Genomic DNA, 19,934 nt, shown 5'->3' on the forward strand with positions numbered 1-19,934 from the left:
CTCATCGGCCTGCATTAAAACGGCTCCAGCACCCACCTGACTGGCATCCACCTAAAGTTGAAACGGCTTATCAAGCTGAGGGGCTGCCAGCACAGGTGCCGTGCTAAGCAGCAGCTTGACATTTTCAAAAGCACGTTCGCACTCCGCAGACCAAACAAACTTGGCCCCTCCCTTAAGGAGGTCCGTGAGTGGACTTACAACTGTTGAAAAGTTACTACAGAAACTTCTGTAGTAACCTACCATTCCCAGAAACCGCTGAAGCTCTTTCTTCGTAGTAGGTGGAGGAAAATGGTCAATGGCCAGGACCTTGGCCCGTACTGGACAAACCTGACCTTGACCTACCACTTTGCCCAGGTAGACTACTGTGGTACGAGCAAATCCACATTTTGCCAAGGTGACCGTTAACTTTGCTTCCACCAACCGCTCCAATAAAGCTTGTATACGGACCAGATGTACATTCCAAGAATCACTATGCACCACTGCGTCATCCAAGTATACCGCACACCCATCAAGACCGAAAATGACCCTATTCATTAGACGTTGAAAAGTTGCGGGCGCATTACGCAGCCTGAAACTCATAACTCGATATGAATATAAACCGGACGGTGTGATAAAAGCGGACACTTCCTGAGCCCGTGGTGTAAGGCGGACCTGGTAGTATCCCTTTAACAAGTCAAACTTGCTAACATAGCGTGCCGCGCCAACCTGATCTACACAGTCGTCTACCCGAGGCAGCGGGAACGAATCTGGCTTCGTCACCCCGTTTACCTTGCGGTAGTCCGTACAGAAACGGAAGGTGTTATCTGGTTTACCTACAAGTAAACAGGGTGAAGCCCAACTGGAATTGGACGGCTCAGCTAAACCATTGTTCAGTAAGTACTGCACTTCAGCATCCATAACCTTGCGCTTCTCTGGTCCAACACGGTAAAAACGCTGGCGAATAGGCTGAGCATCGCCCACGTCTATGTCGTGTTGTAGGATGTCTGTGCAAGTAGGTGTATCTGAAAACAAAAGACTAAAAGACAGAATTAAAGCCCTCAGCTCTGCACTCTGTTCAATTGGAAGGTGACCCACCAAGCTATCCAGATTAGCCAAAGTCTGTGAATTCTTAAGCCTAGGCTGCAGCACCGCGTCTCCAGGGCCATCACCATCCACCTCAGCTGCCACCATCAGTGGACTAGATGGCAACCCTTCAACCACAGCCATCGCAGCCAACGACACACCATCCCCTGGACAAGGACCTGATGAATAGTAGGGCTTAAGCAGATTTACATGGAATACTTGTGTGGACCGCTTCCGACCTGGAGTAGCCAACAAATAATCACATTCAGACACTTTCTTGACAACTGAGTAAGGACCAGAGAATTTTGCACTAAACAGGGAACCTGGCATTGGCAATAATGCCAAAACTTGATCACCTGGACTGAACACACGCTCCACGGTGCAGCCATCATATGTCCTTTTCATTTTACTTTGTGCCTTGTTCAAATTGTCACTGGCCATCTTCCATGCCAATGTCAGCCTACGACGAAAACCCAGGACATAATCAATAACATTGACAGGAGGTTTGGTCTCCTCCAAACCATCCTTCAATAAGGACAAGGGACCAGGAACTTGATGGGCAAAAACTAAATCATTAGGGCTAAACCCCGTGCTGTCTTGCACCACCTCCCTTGCTGCCAACAGCAACCATGGAACACCCTCTTCCCAATCCTTTCCAAGTTCCAGGCAGTAAACCCGCAGGAGAGATTTCAGTGTGAGATGGAAACGCTCTAGAGCGCCCTGGCTCTTCGGATGGTATGGGCTACTTAGCTGCTGCTTCACACGCAGCTGTCTTAAGATGTCACGGAACATTTTAGAAGTGAAGTTGGTGCCCCTGTCGCTCTGAATCACTTTAGGGATGCCAAATATTGAGAGGAACTGAGTAAATGCTTTTACTACAGCTCTTGTAGTGATACTTCGTATGGGATAGGCCGCAGGATAATGGGTCGACTGACACATCACTGTCAACAAGTATGCACACCCTGACTTAGATGGTGGCAGTGGGCCGACACAATCAATGATCAGATGTTCAAAAGGCTTACCCACTGCCGGTATAGGACACAGGGGCGCCGGCTTAATCACCTGATTAGGCTTTCCAGCCAGCTGACATACATGACAAGTCTGAGCCACGTCCCTTTTCATCCCTTGCCAATAAAAGTGTTGCAACAGCCGCTGGTAAGTCTTACGGACACCGAAGTGACCTGCCACATCACCATGAGCTGTCTGCAAGACCACACTGCAAAACTGCTTAGGTATCACTATTTGTACCACAGGGTCTACAACATCCCCATTACACGGTGACCACTTGCGCACCAACAAGTCATTCACAAGACCATAGCCATTAGCTGCACTTCTTATTTCATCTTCAGACAAGGCAACAGATAACAACCCCACCAACTCATCGCCCTTCTGCGCTGCCACCACCTCCTCATGGGACAGAGTAGTTGGTAAAACAGGCAGATTCAAACAAGCAGGGTCCGCATCCAAACCCTCAGATGTTTTTCCACCCTCCTGGGCCTGACTCATGGCACGAGTCACCGCACAGGAGGTGAACACTTCAGGAAATTCCGTAGCACACTGATCAGACCCCATGGGAATAACCGACTGTGTGTTAACCACAGGTGGCGGCGGCACCTTCGGCCACACCAACGCCCTCAACAGGCAGTGAACGCCCTCAACAGGCAGTGAAGGCCGCACCGCCAACACCACCACCCCTTTAACCAGCTCTGACTCCAAGGCTACCTGATGCAAAGGAACAGAGATGGTGTGCATCCCGATACCCCGGATTAGAGCACAAGTTCCCGTATCAGAACTGTCAGAAAAAGGCAAGATTGACTCTAGCACAAAATATTCAGATGCTCCCGTATCGCGCAATATGTGCACTGGCACCTTCTGCTCGCTCCCATTCAGTGAAACAAACCCTGATGTAATAAAAGGGCCATACCCTCCATCACTGCAGCCAGACTGACGCTCTAAAAGTAATACCTCCTTGACCGTGTGTGCGCTCTCACTCACTGACAAGGTCCCAGAGGCATCACCTCTAGGAGACTCACTTTTATGAGACACAAAAGAAGTGGCCTGGGCAGCGCACCCTGTAGGTTTCACTTGGAACTTGCTACGTGGTTTTGACCGCAAAACCGGACACTCATTTCTCCAGTGGCCCTTTGCTAAACAATACCTACAAGTATCCTGTGCTTCAGGTTTTCCCCTGTCAATAGGATCATGCTTAGGACCACTAAAACGACGAGGACGAAACTCCTCTCTTTGACCATAACTGCCCTGTTTATGAGTCAAAACATACTTATCTGCAAGTACAGCAGCCTCCCCAGCCGTTTTAACATTATGCTCATTGATGTAAGTAGCAATACGTTCAGGTATTATGTTTTTAAATTGTTGTAGGACCACCAAATCGCCTAAACCTTTAAATGTGTCCACGCTCTCAGATGTTCTCCAGCGCGTAAAGAGTGCAGTCAGTTCTTGGGCTACTTCCAGATGCGTGTGCTCTTCTGTCTTGCGCCAATTTCTAAATTTTTGCCTATAGGCTTCAGGGACCAATTCATATGCTTTAAGAATGGACTCTTTTACAGTAGCATAAACTTTTCGCTGTTCCTCATTTAAAGCAATATACGCCTCCTGAGCCTTTCCCGAAATTACGCTCTGCAATAATAGAATACGCTCAGAATCTCTCCAGCTATAATCAGTGGCTAAAATTTCAAACAAGGAAAAGAAGAGGTCAGGGTCACGCTCATTACATTTTGGTAGGAGCTTAATCAAGTTGGACAGATTTAATTCTAAAGGCATTCGGCCCTGTTGGGAAGAAGCAGAGCCTCCGACACTGCCACTCGGTACTCTCCCTCCGCCAACAGCCTAAAACGCTCTTGCTCTTGTTGTAATTTCTGGTATTCTAGCTCTCTATCCTTTTCTCGTTCCTGTCGTTCTTTTTCTCGTTCCTGTCGTCCTTTTTCTTGTTCCTGTCGTTCTTTTTCTCGTTCTAATTCCCTTTCCTTCATCAATAATTTGTCCCACTCTACCTGCATTTCAATTAATTTGAGTTGCTGCTCAAATGTGAAAGTGGACGAATTATCGCGCAATTCTGCCGAAGACATAAGTGAACTTGAGCGCCCAGACAACGGATTTTCCGAAAGAACATCCTTCTCACGCAGTTGTTCCATTACGAACTTGGACAAATCGTCTTTTTTAATACCTTTGGGAATGTCTGCTTCGAACTTATAGTGCACAGCAACTTGCACTAACTGCTCTTTTGTCAAAGCTTTCAATTTATCCATTGACGGAGCAGCCAAAAACAGGATTACTTTATCATCCATCTCTAAACAGGCCAGACGCAGAAACCAAAGCCTACTCAAAACAGTTTGCCTAACTTTACACCACAAACGTTATGCTATTAACAAGTTACCGAAAATCCAAACCAAACCAAACAAATACAACGAACAACCAAAGCTCTCCAAATCCAAGCCACACTTCTTTTACCATAAAGGTTGTTCCCGACACAAAGGACTAATAACGACTTTCAGATAAAAATGGAGCAGCCCTGCATCTATTTCCCCCAAAAGAAAATCCTATTCCCACAACCTGCGTCTTCACGTGCCCCCGCGATTGAGCTACAAACAGCTCCCCCCCGACACGCAAACACAACAAATAAGTTTGGAAACAAAATACAACTTTTGAGCGGTCTTACCTAAAGCAGGGTGTTCTCGTTGCTCCAGGTTAATCCAATTCGCTAATATATTTATCTTTGTTTCAACAGGAACGACCAAATAAATCAAACAGACGTGTGCTCCAAATGTTTACCTTGCAGGCCCAAAAACCATGAATGAATGACGAATGGGACTCCCTCCGTACGTCGCATTCAAACTAGCCAATCAAGAAACGCTACAGGGGGTTTCCCCAATAAAGCACAACTGTGTCAATCACAGCTGATACTCACCAAAAATAGCAGCCGACATTTACTTCAATAGCACAATAGACGCGCTGCCATTTCACACTATCGCGAAATCACAGAAAACCCGACATATTTTCACGATACCCACGGCAAAAGACCGGACAAGACCCCAAATGTTAAGGCCGCTTGGCTCAAAGCAGACCTAACATAAAGGAGACCACACCGTAGCGTTACGTTTTAGACATTTATTGACATAAATAGTATAAAAGATCAGCATAGTGTATAAAAGTAAAGTGTAATGCAAGATGTGTCTAGGGGTAAATGGATAAACAAAACATAAGGCGACGGAGACAAAGAATCCCCAAAAGGGCAACGAGTTCGGGCAGAGCTCCCAACGAGCTCTCCCGTCCGAGCAGGTAGGAGAATGAGAGAGAGCCACATCACGCCAGAGCCGGCCCTCTTTTACTCCAAAGCCATCACACCTGTACTCAGCACCCTGCAGGAGACAGACAGCAGACCAGCAGTAGAAAAGGGGCGGAGCCTCCAAGGAAGGAGACCCGCCGGGTCGTAACAACTGGCCAATGCCTGCAAGCTTTTTCTTTCACAGGTGTCCATGATTAATGTCAATTTACATGCAATCATTCCACCAGCCCCAAATCATTGTTACTGACATCACGCACTACACAGCAAAGCATTTGTACGTCATTTTCAGCTCACCAATATACATGTTAAAACCCACAGTGACACGACATATGCTTGGTGCGACATATCTGAAACACAAGAAAGATTAAAAGAGCACACTATCACAGCCAACAAGAGGTTAGCAAAGCAAGCTAGCAGGCTAGTCAGAGACCGGCCAGCCTAACAAGTTAGAGACAGTGAAACTCGACTTTCTGTACCACGATTCGAACTTGTAGCACTCTTGAGGTAGTGAGGGTTAAAGAACCTTAACTCACCAGCTCGTATCGAGTTAAGTTTAAAAATAGAAACAAGTAATATGACCGTCAGGAATGGAGCGTTGAATAGTCCTTGGAACGTCCTAATCTTACGCAAATATTTTTGAAAAGGAAGTGAGATGCGTGCGCCTCTGTATTTATGGGCTCCCGAGGGGGCGGGGTCCTGAGCCTATCGGCGTGAATGAATAAGTTCTTCGATTGGTCCATGACACTAGGTCAAGTCCCGTTTGTTATATTGCAGTCCCTGCGATAAGGAAATCTACCCACTTACTCTGTTCCTTTTCTTTCCCTCCTAATCCACACTATCTCCACCATGGGACGCTGCTGTAGTCTCTCCACCTGGTTTACCTGTAGAAACCCTCGGCCAATTGCACCCACCGCCACCACACTGCCGTACACTTACTCTACCCCGTACCCTATGCTAGCATTTATATACAATATACATTATTGCCGCCACTAAAATGTTTCTCTGTCCCTACATCCCTTACCCATCACAGAAACCCTATGAGCACAGTGTATACCCACTAAACTGGTCTTTCCTGTATCATGTATTTACCACCGGATGTCTGTATATATATTACGTACATCTACCAAATGCTGGCTGTGTACAACCCCTGTTGTTTCCCTACCCCTTCTGCCACACAACCCTCCCCCATCCTCCCTTCCTATCTCCACCCGGCCGACCTCAAGCAGATGCCGTGGTTCTGCTTAAGGTTTCTTCCTGACTAACATGGAGTTTTTTCTTGCCCCTGTTGATATTGTGCTTGCACTAAGGGGGTTCAGGCACTGGGCTCTGTAAAGCGCCTAGAGACCATTGTATTGTTATGGCGCTATATAAATAATATTGAATTGAATTGAATTGAATTGAATTGAGATGAGGGCAGCATCACTCTGTCTTTTAGTCTTCAGCAAACATTCAGTTCCTGTCTCGCGCTGCTGGTAGGGTTTGCTGGCCCGCGGGCAACTTTCACTACATAGTAGCGGGAGTTGGTTGGGCTGGACGTGCCTGGACAGCTTGTACACGACCCAAAGCCTGTCTGGCCTCACATGGTATGAGACTTTAATCTATTACCTGGAAGACAATAGGGAAAAGGACTAACAAGTCTCTTCCAAAACATTCCCCCTTAGATGGGGGTTGGGCGTGGGGCCAGCGCTCCCACCCCGTAAAAAACACAATTGCTACCGAAACATTGACGAAACCCAAGAAATCCTTACCCCTTGGGAAAGAAGCCTCTACAGCATCTCAAGCTAAAGAGATGATGACGACGTGCCTAAATAGAAACCCCCAGGGAAGTGGAGGAGACATGGAAAGGTCTGAAAAACATGTGGAAAGACACCTGTGAAGAAGTAGTAGGGAGACGAAAGACAGACAACAAACCCTGGCTATCCACAGATACCAAGATACCAGATACCAGAGCAACCAAGATGGCAGCACAGAGAGACTATGCAGCAGCAAACAAAGAAGTGAAGAAAAGCGTAAGGAGAGACAAAAAGAAATACATTTAGGATCTAGCTCAACAGGCAGAAGAAGCAGCAGTAAAAAACAACCTGAAGGACCTATACCTAATCACTAAAAAGCTCACAGGCAGATTCAGACACACACAGGCACACATCAAAAACGCACAGGGTGTACTCCTCACAACCAAGGAAGATCAAGTGAAGAGATGGACTGAACTCACTTTAGAGCACTGCTCACTTTAGAGCACTGCTCAGGCACCACACATTACCCACAAATCCCACCATCACCAAACCTGTTGGAGATCAACTGCAACCCCCCACCAAGATGGAAATCAAAAAAGCCATTTAGGCCTTGAGAGGAGGGAAAGCAGAGGGACCAGACGGTATTCCATCAGAAGCCTTGAAAGCCGACATTGAAACCTCTACCAACATGCTCCACCACCTCATGAAAACTATCTGGGAGGAAGAAGGTGTCCCGTCCGACTGGAAAAATGGACACATCGTGAAAATCCAAAAGAAAGGAGACCTCAGGGACAGCAAGAACTACCGAGGAATTATGCTCCTTTCAACTCCAGGGAAGGTGCTCAACCGTATCCTGCTGGAGAGGCTTCAGAAGGGGTTGGATGAGAAACTGAGGGAAAACCAGGCTGGCTTCAGGGAAAACAGATCCCGTGGAGACCAAACCGCCACCCTCAGGATTATCATTGAACAGTCCATCGAATGGAACACTTCTGTCTATGTGAACTTCATAGATTTTGAAAAAGCCTTCGACAGTGTGGATAGGGAGATGCTGTGGAAACTGATGGCCCACTATGGGATCCCAGCAAAAATCACCAACATCATTAGGAGCACCTACCAAGGGATGCGATGCCAAGTCCTCCATGAAGGATGTATATCTGAGCCTTTTGAGGTCCTGACTGATGTGTGGCAAGGATGCCTGCTCTCTCCCTTTCTCTTCCTCCTCTGCATAGACTGGATCATAAAACAAGTAACCTGCAATAGCCAAACTGGCATACAGTGGAGCCTGACAGTGCAGCTAGAAGATCTGGATTTTGCTGACGACCTGTCATTACTGGATCACACACATCAACAGATGCAGGAAAAATCCGGCAAGCTAGAGGATACCGCTGCTCTGCTCGGGCTCAAAACTAACTCATCAAAAACCAAAGTAATGACAATTAATAGCAACAGCAACACCCCCATAACCATGGACCAAAACCAACTAGAGGAAGTAGCCAGCTTCACATACCTTGGGACTTTACATACCTTGGGATCATTACCGGGGATGGTGGTACGGAGGAGGACATCAAAGCCAGAATTGGAAAGGCAAGGACAACATACAACATGCTCAACAATATCTGGAAGATGAAAAACTCAAGACCAAACTACAAATCTTCAACTCAAACGTCAAGTCCACCCTACTATATGGCTCAGAAACCTGGAAGATCACCACTACCATACTCACTAAGCTGCAGACCTTCATCAACCGGTGCCTCAGACGCCTCCTGGGAATCTACTGGCCCAACACCATCTCAAACGCCAACCTGTGGGAACTCACCAAACAAGATACAATAGAAACCCAAATCCGGAGGAGGAAATGGAAGTGGATAGGTCATACACTCAGAAGACAGAAGTCAATCACGAAGCAAGCCCTAACCTGGAACCCACAGGGCAGGAGGAAGAGAGGCAGACCAAGAACCACCTGGAGAAGAACCACAGAACAGGAGATGAAGAGAGAAGGGCTGTCCTGGCAACAACTGGAGCGGAGGGCCCAAGACAGGAGAGGATGGAGGGGCTTCATCGATGGCCTATGTTCCTCTGGGAACTTAAAGGCTAGTAGTAGTAATAAACATTCAGTTCAGATCTTCTCAATACAACTTCCTCTGTATTCACAGCACTGGAATCAGAAGTGCTGTCTGACGTCAGCTCTCCGTCTGTTCTAATTGTCCAAGTGGTGATTTGAATTTTCGAAAATATATATTTAACCTACATTAATGCTTTAATTAATATCTCAATATATCCTTTTTGTAAATACAGTTTGTAACAGGAGCTATAAGGGGAAACCACCACAGCCCTGTTTAAGTAACCAACTACGCCACCCTGGGAATTGCACCCAGAGAATATTTAAACTAAATGTTGTACTAAGCACATCAGACCTTGAATACAGGTTTGAAACACACACCACACAAGAGTTATAAGATGTTATTTATTATAAAGATATGTAATTATGATGTATACACTGTAAACCTGAACAAGTTCAGAGTACTTAAAACTTTTGATGTAACCGATTACATAATACAATTTGAGTACATATATATATATATATATATATTATTTAAGTAACCTTAACTTTAAAATTATACATCGGCTACACTGATTTATTTTGTTATCATTTTCATAATTTTTGAGTTCTCTGAACTCATTATTCCAAAATCGTACAGGATTTTGCCTCGTCGGATATTTGTGTTTCTCTGGGTCTTTCACAAACTAGTTATTACGCCCTTACAAGTTTTTGAAAGGGTATCTCCCTTACGTTCCAACTTGTTGTGCAAGCTCTTACTGTAGAGAGAACTGTCATTGGTCAACCGCCTTCCCAGTGTTGACAGATGTACATTTACATCTGTGATTTAGCAGATGCTTTTATCCAAAGCGATTTACAAGGAATTTTGCATTTATAGATCAGGAGCAGTTTAGGGGTTCAGACTTATACGGGCCATTCTACCGAATTCGTGTAATATGCAGTCCCTCAACAATAAAAACTATTTACAAAACAATTAGGTATTTAGGCATAGACATTTAATTAGAAAATGTTATGGTCTATATAAATCCAATGCATTACATGAGATAGTGATAAGCTAAATATATACAAAATCATCATTTATAGGGTACTTTCTATAAACCTTTTGGGGTTTCGTGCAAAATCTTATGTTTGTATGTGTGTACACCTCTTCAAATATATGTTTGCAAGCCGTGTGCTTGCTAGAATTCTTTATTTATGCTTAGAGTTAGCTAGAATTGTCACTACCGAAACAGTCACTACCGAAACATATGGTAGTGACCTGATGATTTCGGTAGTGACAAAATTAAATGGTAAGTAGTTCAATCCCATCATTTTTAAATAAATGTGTTGTGTGGACTAAAGGGCGGCCCAGAGCACCTTTTGGAAGATTTTGGGAGAGAAATGAACATACATCCAACAGTGCAGTCACTACCGAAACACTGGATGTCACTACCGAAACAGTGCAGCACTACCGAAACACAGGATGTTTTGTAAAAAATTAAGTATATTGAGTAATCAACTAAAATGTTATGATACGGATTGGATTAATGTATGTTCAATTTCATCAATAATTAACTCTGGAATCAATATGATCAGTATTTTGCATTTTACAAAGAAATATTGCACTTAGATTTTGATGAATTGTATAAATTGAACTTGAAAATTTGGTAAAAAAATTCATTTTTATGGATTTCATTGTGAAAACCTTCAAGAAATATTTGTAAAAATACTCTTCAGAGAAGGGAAGGAAACACAATCTGAACAGGTCAATAATAATACTTTTTTACTATAGTAAATGTGATGTTTCGGTAGTGACAATTTTTGGAAGAGGAAAAACATTCCAACACATTCTGAAAATACAATATCAAAATGTACTGTTCTTTTACTAGATATGTGTACTTTAGATATGGTACAATATACATACGGACAAAGTTTTGGTAATAAAACATTAAAAAAATCTAAATATTTCCGACCTGACTTTGCTCCAATTCGGTAGAATGGCCCATGGTAAGGAGGAGTGGGGAATCGAACTAGCAACCTTCCAACCTTTCGATTACTAAACGACTCCTCTACCTTAATCCTGCTGTCTTCGTCTCGCATCACAAGATCTTTGCAATGGTGTTCTCAACGACGTTGATGACGTCAGATACTAAAAAAATATGAGTTATCAGGCAATGTTTACTCAAACAAATACATTTCAATACAATTAAAACGTCTTCACTTGATCAGAAAACTAATACATTTAAAGTTGGGTCAACTAAATACCAGGTTTTAAGTACTGAATACATAATGTTAATAAGTTAAAAAAAACTGTCTGGGTTTACAGTGTATGTTTGTAGATGAAGGGATGGACCTAGAGAGACTGAGAGGTCAGTCAAAGTAGAAAAGGTATTTATTAAAGTCAATAAAAGAGCTTAAACAGTCAGCACCGTGAAGTTCAGGGCTGACAAACACGCTAGGGAAGGGAATTAAATGGAAACAAACTATAGCAGGCAAAGACAGGACCCACCTTAGAGGGGCGGCAGGCTAACTGGAAAGTGTGCTTCAGGGTTCACAGCACCCTTGTGAAGGCATACACAGCACACCACACTGTCACGACTGCCTGGCTCAAGGCAGCCCTGGCATAAAATGGGTCGACCACACTGTAGTGATTATTAAAAGGGTTTTATTTACAGTATAATGTATTAAAATGAAAGTGACGTGCAATATGTCTAGGGGGTAAACGAGAAACAAACTAAAGTGTAAAAACGCGACGAGGACGGAGGAAGTTTTCCCTGTGGTGTTCCTTAGTTCGACGAATTTCACCAGGCTCTCACCACTGGACCAATCCAACCTCTGACAGAAACCCAGAGCAGAGAGAGACCGACCATGGCAAACCCCAGCCTCTTATCGCCCAGCCCATTAACTGTCCAGCACTCACCAACCTGCAGGAGACAGATAACTAACAGGTGTAAAACAAGGGGCGGAGCCCCTGGCCTAATTAGTAGGGCCGTAACAACACGAAAAGTGACAAAAGTGACACAGCAACCAATGATCACACGTGAGCATGCACTGAAGGGACTCCACCACCAGGTGACTAGCCCCCCTCCAGGATAGCACAATGCCTGTTTTATTTCAGTACCTGGGCATAGTTGTGCACAGCACACGTTTGTTCCCGTGTTCTGTTTGTATTGTTTGCATGTGTATGGTTTACGTGTAGTTATTTTAGTACTTCAGGTATCCTGTTCAAACTAAATACCAAACTAGAATTTGCCACCTTGGGTGGTACCAGTTGTTTGCATGTACACATTTTTTTGCATACATAGGTACACATGCATCTAGAGAGCAGACTGTATTATCCTATGCACCTGGGACATCTACCTAGTTATCCCATAGCCTATTACTTCCATTTAAAATTAGTAACCTACTCATTATGGAAATGTATTAAGTTAAATGATCAGGTATTACACAATGAATCAAACAGTTGCAAAGAGCTTTATATTTTCTGATTATTGATGATACACAAAGATTACAATATCTATATGTCACAGAGAGAATACATGAGTTAATCATAACTGAAAGTTTCAGTTCTATTCTTGCCTAATATAGCTTCACAGTACAATAGCATATACTATATAATGTAGCACATCTTTTATTACATAACAGTCACCAGAAATATATTATCATATCATATCAAAAGAGGATACCAAACATAAAAAAACGACAACTATTTGCCTGACTATCATACACTGTTTAAGAACAGTTGTCTTTGTAGTGTAGCTAACTGTACAGCTTTCTCGTCCAGGTTTTTTAATTGTCTATACACATGCCTTAACATAATACAGGTCATATCCACACATGTAGCTGTGTACTGAATTAGATGCCACAAGCCTTTATGAGGAGGTCAGACTTTGTAGAGAAAGGAGCAACATGGTGAGAGCCAGAGTGAGAGCTGACACCAATCTGGCTTGTGGAAGAGAGCCAGAGGACGTCGTAGTTGTTGTAGTTGTCATAATCGTTGATGCAGCAGCCGTAGTAGCCGTTGTAGAAGCAGCTAGTTTGGGTGAAAAGAGGTGTTAAAATATTTTATATAACAACAGTGATATAATAATGCATATGAAAAACAAAATATCATTTATTTAAACTTCTAGTTTTGATAACGTGACAAAACTAACTTGCACTGATGGTACCCGACACTATGTTCAGGGTAGATGAGGTACTCAAAGCAGATTCAACGGTGCTGGTTTGTGGAACTGAACTTGTGCTTGTAAACACAAGCTGTGAGCCAACAACAACTGACCCACTCCTGAAAAAACAGAGAATAATTGACAACACATTCTCCACTGGACTTTTCTCATGAATGCAGAACCCAACTTATCTTCACAGTGTAATGATACTCACGAGAAGCCTGTGATCCTGGAGCGACTGAAGCTGCTATTAAAAGCTGCTTTATAGACTGTATTCAACTGTATTTACAAAAAGGATGAAATGAGATATTAATGATGGGTATATATATATATTTTCGAAAATTAAAATCACAATCTTGACAATTATAACAGACGGAGAGCTTACGTCAGACAGCACTTCTGATTCCAGTGATTTGAAGGCAGAGGAAGTTGTAATGAGAAGATCGGAACTGAAATTTCGATTAAGACTAAAAGACAGAGCGACGCTGCCCTCATCTCCGCTTGCTTCATCAGTATTTAATGCTGTTGTTGCAAGAGCTGTTGTAGCAGCAGCTGTAGGGGCAACTGTAGGGGCTGCTGTAGGGGCTGCTGTGGGGGCAACTGTAGGGGCAGCTGTAGGGGCAACTGTAGCAGCAGCTGTAGGGGCAACTGTAGGGGCAACTGTAGGGGCAGCTGTAGGGGCAGCTGTAGGGGCAACTGTAAGGGCAGCTGTAGGGGCTGCTGTAGGGGCAATTGTAGGGGCAGCTGTTGGGGCAACTGTTGGGGCAGCTGTACGGGCTGCTGTTGGGGCTGCTGTTGGGGCAACTGTAGGGGCAGCTGTAGGGGCAACTGTAGGGGCTGCTGTAGGGGCAGCTGTAGGGGCTGCTGTAGGGGCAGCTGTAGGGGCAGCTGTTGGGGCAACTGTAGGAGCAGCTGACGGGCCAACTGTAGGGCCAACTGTAGGGGCAGCTGTAGGGGCAACTGTAGGGGCAACTGTAGGGGCAGCTGTAGGGGCTGCTGTAGGGGCAGCTGTAGGGGCAACTGTAGGGGCAACTGTAGCAGCAGCTGTAGGGGCAACTGTAGGGGCAACTGTAGGGGCAGCTGTCGGGGCAACTGTAGGGGCAACTGTAGGGGCAGCTGTAGGGGCTGCTGTAGGGGCAACTGTAGGGGCAACTGTAGGGGCAACTGTAGCAGCAGCTGTAGGGGCAACTGTAGGGGCAACTGTAGGGGCAGCTGTCGGGGCAACTGTAGGGGCTGCTGTAGGGGCTGCTGTAGGGGCAGTAGCTGGAGCAGTTGTGGGGCCACCAGTGGTGGTAGTAGCTGTTGGGGCACCAGTGGAGGCAGCAGCTGTTGGGGCACCAGTGGAGGCAGCAGCTGTCGGGGCACCAGTGGAGGCAGCAGCTGTCGGGGCACCAGTGGAGGCAGCAGCTGTTGGGGCACCAGTGGAGGCATCAGCTGTCGGGGCACCAGTGGAGGCAGCAGCTGTTGGGGCACCAGTGGAGGCATCAGCTGTCGGGGCACCAGTGGAGGCAGCAGCTGTCAGGGCACCAGTGGAGGCAGCAACCGTAGTAGCCATTGTAGAAGCAGCTAGTTTGAGTGAAAGAAGATTTGAGATATTTAAATAACTTATACAGCATTGTAAATTCCACAAGTTCCATTTCCATCTGCACTGTCAGATCCATATGTGGTTATGAATCAAAATCGTGCTTACGACTTAGGTGTAATCACACCAATAGCAGGTTTTTTTTTTAGCAATTGAATCAATTTAGCCATTTCAGATCCCATTACTGCTAAAATTGTTCCCATCCATGTTGAATATACACTAGGGCTGCAACAAATTACTATTTTTGATAATTGATCATTCTGTCAATTGTTTTTTCTGTTTAATTGATAGATAAAATCCTATGCATCTTAATATTTCAAGAGTCATGCTTCATTCAATCAAGTTATTTCATAAGCAAATCATAAAACACTATATTAAGTGCATAAGTACATGAATCAGTGCATTTATTAAAAGGAATTTAAAACATTGTTTCCAAACAGCTTGGTTAAATGCAACATTTAATAGACTTCTCAGTATCACATTCACATCACTTTACTTGTAAGCATGTGAAGGTCCAGAGCTGTGGGCTCATGGATGTGTATATAACCACACTGCTGCAGAAAATATTCCAAAACACTGGTGACACTTCAATGTTAAGTATAGGGTGTACAAAAAAACTGCTGCCCAACTAAATTTAATTTAATTTCCTAAAGTTTTTTTCAAGTGTTTCGAGTTTATATGAACCTAAATGTAAAGGTTTAGGCTACCAACATAGTGAATTAGTGTCAAACAAGCTGTTGATATGGATATGGATATCTCAAAATTTCAGTTAGTTAACTAAGTATCCTTGAGCAGAGCCCACACGTTTCATTTTCATTAGCAGATGCGTGCCCATGCTGGTCAATGCTGCATCATTGCAATGCAGCTGACAACCCTCTTAGCAAAGGCCAGGATTTGGTGAAATGCTCTTAAATGTATGTTGTTGATCATGCTGTTGTGATCCGCGCAAAGTGATTTAGGGTACTCTAGCCTATACCTAGAAAGGGCCGTTGTTTCTATGTCTAATGAGTTACTTAATGCATGCAATGTGCTGAATGATGTAATCAACTTTTAAATTCGTTGCCAACAATTAGTCGGCATCGATTAGTTATTGCAGCCCTAATGTGCACTTCACCATCGCTGTCCCCAGATTTATATGTTTGGATATGCCTGGCTACACAAGACTACGGTATTTCAGGTACGTTTTCTGAAAAGGCTCTGAAAGGTGAAAAATCAGTAAATAATGTGGCTTTGTGTGTATACTAACCTGCTGTTACCACAATTGAGTTGACCTTAATGGGAATAGATATCTGGTCATTGTTCACTGCATTCGTAAAAGTGGTTGCCACAGCAGCTGCTTGAGGTACATCTGTGCCAGAGCTGTTGAACTCAACTCGACTTGTTGTCACAATGGAACCGTTCCTGTGAAAAGACAATGTGAGAGTTATTGAAAAATTTACAATATTTGCAGTTTTCTAATGTTAAATAAATAGCTAGTCACCAGACCTCTGTGGAAATGACCAGGCTAGCTCATGGTCAAAAACTAGCAAGCCAATATCATTGCCAGCACAGTAAAACAGTTAATATATTGATAGCTAGATAAAGTAGATATTTGGTGATATGAGAGCCAGAAAAAGTTCTCACATATTTTCCTGCTTGCCCCAGCCAAACTACATCATACAAGTAGCCTACAGGTAAACAAGGTGCTCAGACCGAACCCCAGAATGTTCAATCTTCTATTATGTGACTGCCTCATAAAAATGTATTCATACAACTGGATTTTAAGGTAAAATCATTACACAATGTTTCTTTAACCACTTACGTGAACCCAGTCACCACCAGCTGAATAAAGCTTGTCAATGAATCATACACTGGTTCAATCTGCCAAGAAAAAAACATGACATTCCTTTACTTGGAATTTTGCTGGGTCAGTAGGCTACAGCAGTGGCTTTTAAACAAATAGTGTAATTGAAAACCCAGTTGTATATATGTCACCTGATTCCTTGTTGTTTGCACACGTTCATTGAAAGCCGAAGAGCTGGAGTTAGAAAGATCAGCAATGAAGGATTCACTTGAGGAGAAGACCAGGTCAAAAGCAGTCAGGGAATCAGCTGAAACCGTGACAATGGGTGCAGCTGTTGGCAAAAAATCTAAATAATTAAAAAAAATTATGTGACAGAGCTAAAGTATGGAGCTAAAACAAAATGCCATTGAGAAAAACTAGCAGCTTCAAAAAGTCCAAGACTCGTTCTTACAAAGTTGACCCTGAGGGTGTCTACCTTTTCCATTATAATTTTATAAGTTAAATCGAGGAGACTATAACATCAGCTGGATAACTAGCTATCATGTTATGTCAATGGAACTCTTCCATTTCAATCGTTTAAGGTTATTACAAGTTTTCTTTAGCTAGCTAGTTAGCTAGCATAATAAGGTAACCATAGCAACCAGCTCAAAGTTTGTCCTCAACGCCTTCATTACCATGCATTTAACATATGAACAGCCCTCATTTGCTAACGGCTGGGTCGTTAGCAGCTGTATTGTCACTCAGAAAATTAAGTGTGCAATATTTTAGTTCTATTCTCCAACGATCTGAACACAAACCGCAAAAGTGGCGTTGCGTTCCCACTTTTTATTTCACGTTTAGACAAGCGTCTTTGGGTCTATGGCTATTTTAACGCGATTGGGTTTAGTGCTTATTTATTTATTCACTTACATTTGCAGTGTTTGTGTACATTTACATTCACATTCAGTCATTTAGCAGACTTCTTTGTCCAAAGCGACGTACAAGGGATAGAACAGTCAAGCTACGAGCAATAGAGACCTAGACTCTGTCTACTACCGCACACTTGAGCAGTTCGAGCCCTGACTTTCAGTGCTTAGGGCGCCACACTGACAAAATCTGCAGAATTCAGGGCACTGAAAGTGCCTGAATGACGCACTGCAAACGGTCAAAAAATGTAGTGTAAAACGATGGTCACTACTCGCCCTAACGGGCGCCATCTTGGCTACGTGGCTGAAGAGGAGGAACCCTTTCGCCAGCTTTTAATTTTATTTCTAAAACAATGGCGGACCGGTTACGGTGGCTACGGTGGCTACGGAAGCAGTAGACCACCAGGCTTCAGACCGTAAATGTGAATATCAGCAGTAATTAAACAGTACTGATATTAAATGTACTACTAACATGCCATTATCAAATTAAAGCCAGTGACATGAGTATTTTGGTGGAGTTTACGATGTATACCGACAGTTAGCATACCTAGCTAGGTAGCATTACCATTAGAATTGCATGGCAGTTATGCTAAGCTAGCTGGCTATTCCCCCACCCGGGCCTGTTGCTAGACCGACGAAGTTGCACTTAAATCAGGACACTTTTCACTTGGCGAGCTGGGCAGGTGGCAGGCTCCAGGCGCAAATTACAACGGGCCAGTTCGACGACAGATAGCTATGTCAGTCATCGGACAGTAATTAAACAACTGTACTGAGATCCCATAGCGGCCGTGGACGGCCTTCTTGTAGAATCCCATAGCGGCCGTCGACGGCCGTAACTTTTAAAGACACGGTGTTAATACTACAACATTAATATATGAAAAAATACACCGCTAATGGATAGATTAACTTCTTACTTTTATTTTGAAACCGGAAACGGGATATGCTGTCATTGGCTTTTTTTAAGTATTTGCTAATTTAACCTTGCTACTGACAGATCGCCTGCAGATTACAGTGTCTGTTGGAGTAAAGGCTAAATCAGAGACGTCTACATCTGTTCTCACTGGATAATACCGTATTTTTGTGCACCAATGACGACGACTAATCACGTTTGTATGACAGTAACGATCTTGTTTGAGAAGTCAGAAATAAAAAACCGTATTCAAATAGAAATATAAGTATCCTCCTGTTTATTTCTGACTAGCTAACTCGCTTAACGTCTTCGTATGGCAGTAACTGAGAAGTGTTGGTTTACAAATAGCACCAGCCTCATCGTATACATAGACAAAAGTCATAGCTAGATCAGTGATGTTTGAATAGATTGTAAAGCCATGACACTTTTATTAGCAGAGATATGTAACATTTAATAATTGGTCTTTGAGGGACGTTCAGTAAAGCTAATTTTCACGTTACCTCACTTGTGGAAATGGCGGTCAATTCGTGACTTTAGTTTAGCAACCTACGAAGGAAGCACCCGCGTCTGTGGGTGAGAGCTATTATTTGCACAAATAAACGACGTGGGTAATCGGCTGTGTTTTCTGGTTTTCAGAAGAAATGTCTTACAATTTGTATCGTCATCTCAATTTCCATGACCAGTTTGCCAGCTTACTTGCTAGCTATCTACATTGACTGAGGTAACGTTAGTCTGAGGAGTTCGTCTGGAGTTGGTTGATAGCCAGCTATTGACTCAGCCTCATCACTTACTAAACTGATCAGTTTAAGATAAATAACATGTATAGTAAAAAAAAACTTCATCTCTACTAGTATTTAAAATCCCTCATTTGTTTTGAGCTGTAAGCTTATGGTAAGGTGACCAGATTTCTGAGACAAAATCCGGGGACAATTTCAGTTCAGATACGTTAACACCTCCAAAACATGTAAAGTTTTTGTCTTTGTAAACGGAAAAACGGGGACACTGGCTGGGCCCTTTTTCATAAAGCAGTTTCTTACCCTTGTTCTTGTAAATTGCAAGGGGAAGTGTCAAACAACGAGTATTTATCTTAAAACTAATCACAAAGTGGCTGAAATGAAGAGTAGTAAAGGTAACAACCTTTTGCCAGATAATTAGAACCAATTTTTTTGTGATAAGAACCTCGTTGACTCAAGCTTCCTTGCAGTAGGCCTAACCTCTGTGCTTGGCTGATAAGTGACTGGTCTGCACATATGGGTGTCAGGTGTATGTTTTGCCAGCATAGAACATGTTAAGGCCATTGAGGAAACTAAATGCAGTGTATTCCTATATTCTGTGTAATCAGCTGGAACAATGAAAATACAGATTAGGCCCATACACACCATGATCTTTGGAATTGTTTTTTTAGGTATTACTATACCAAAAGTGATTTAAGAAACAAACAAACAAAAAGAT

Source organism: Sprattus sprattus (genome assembly GCF_963457725.1).
Source record: "Sprattus sprattus genome assembly, chromosome: 4".
Classification (NCBI taxonomy): Eukaryota; Metazoa; Chordata; class Actinopteri; order Clupeiformes; family Clupeidae; genus Sprattus; species Sprattus sprattus.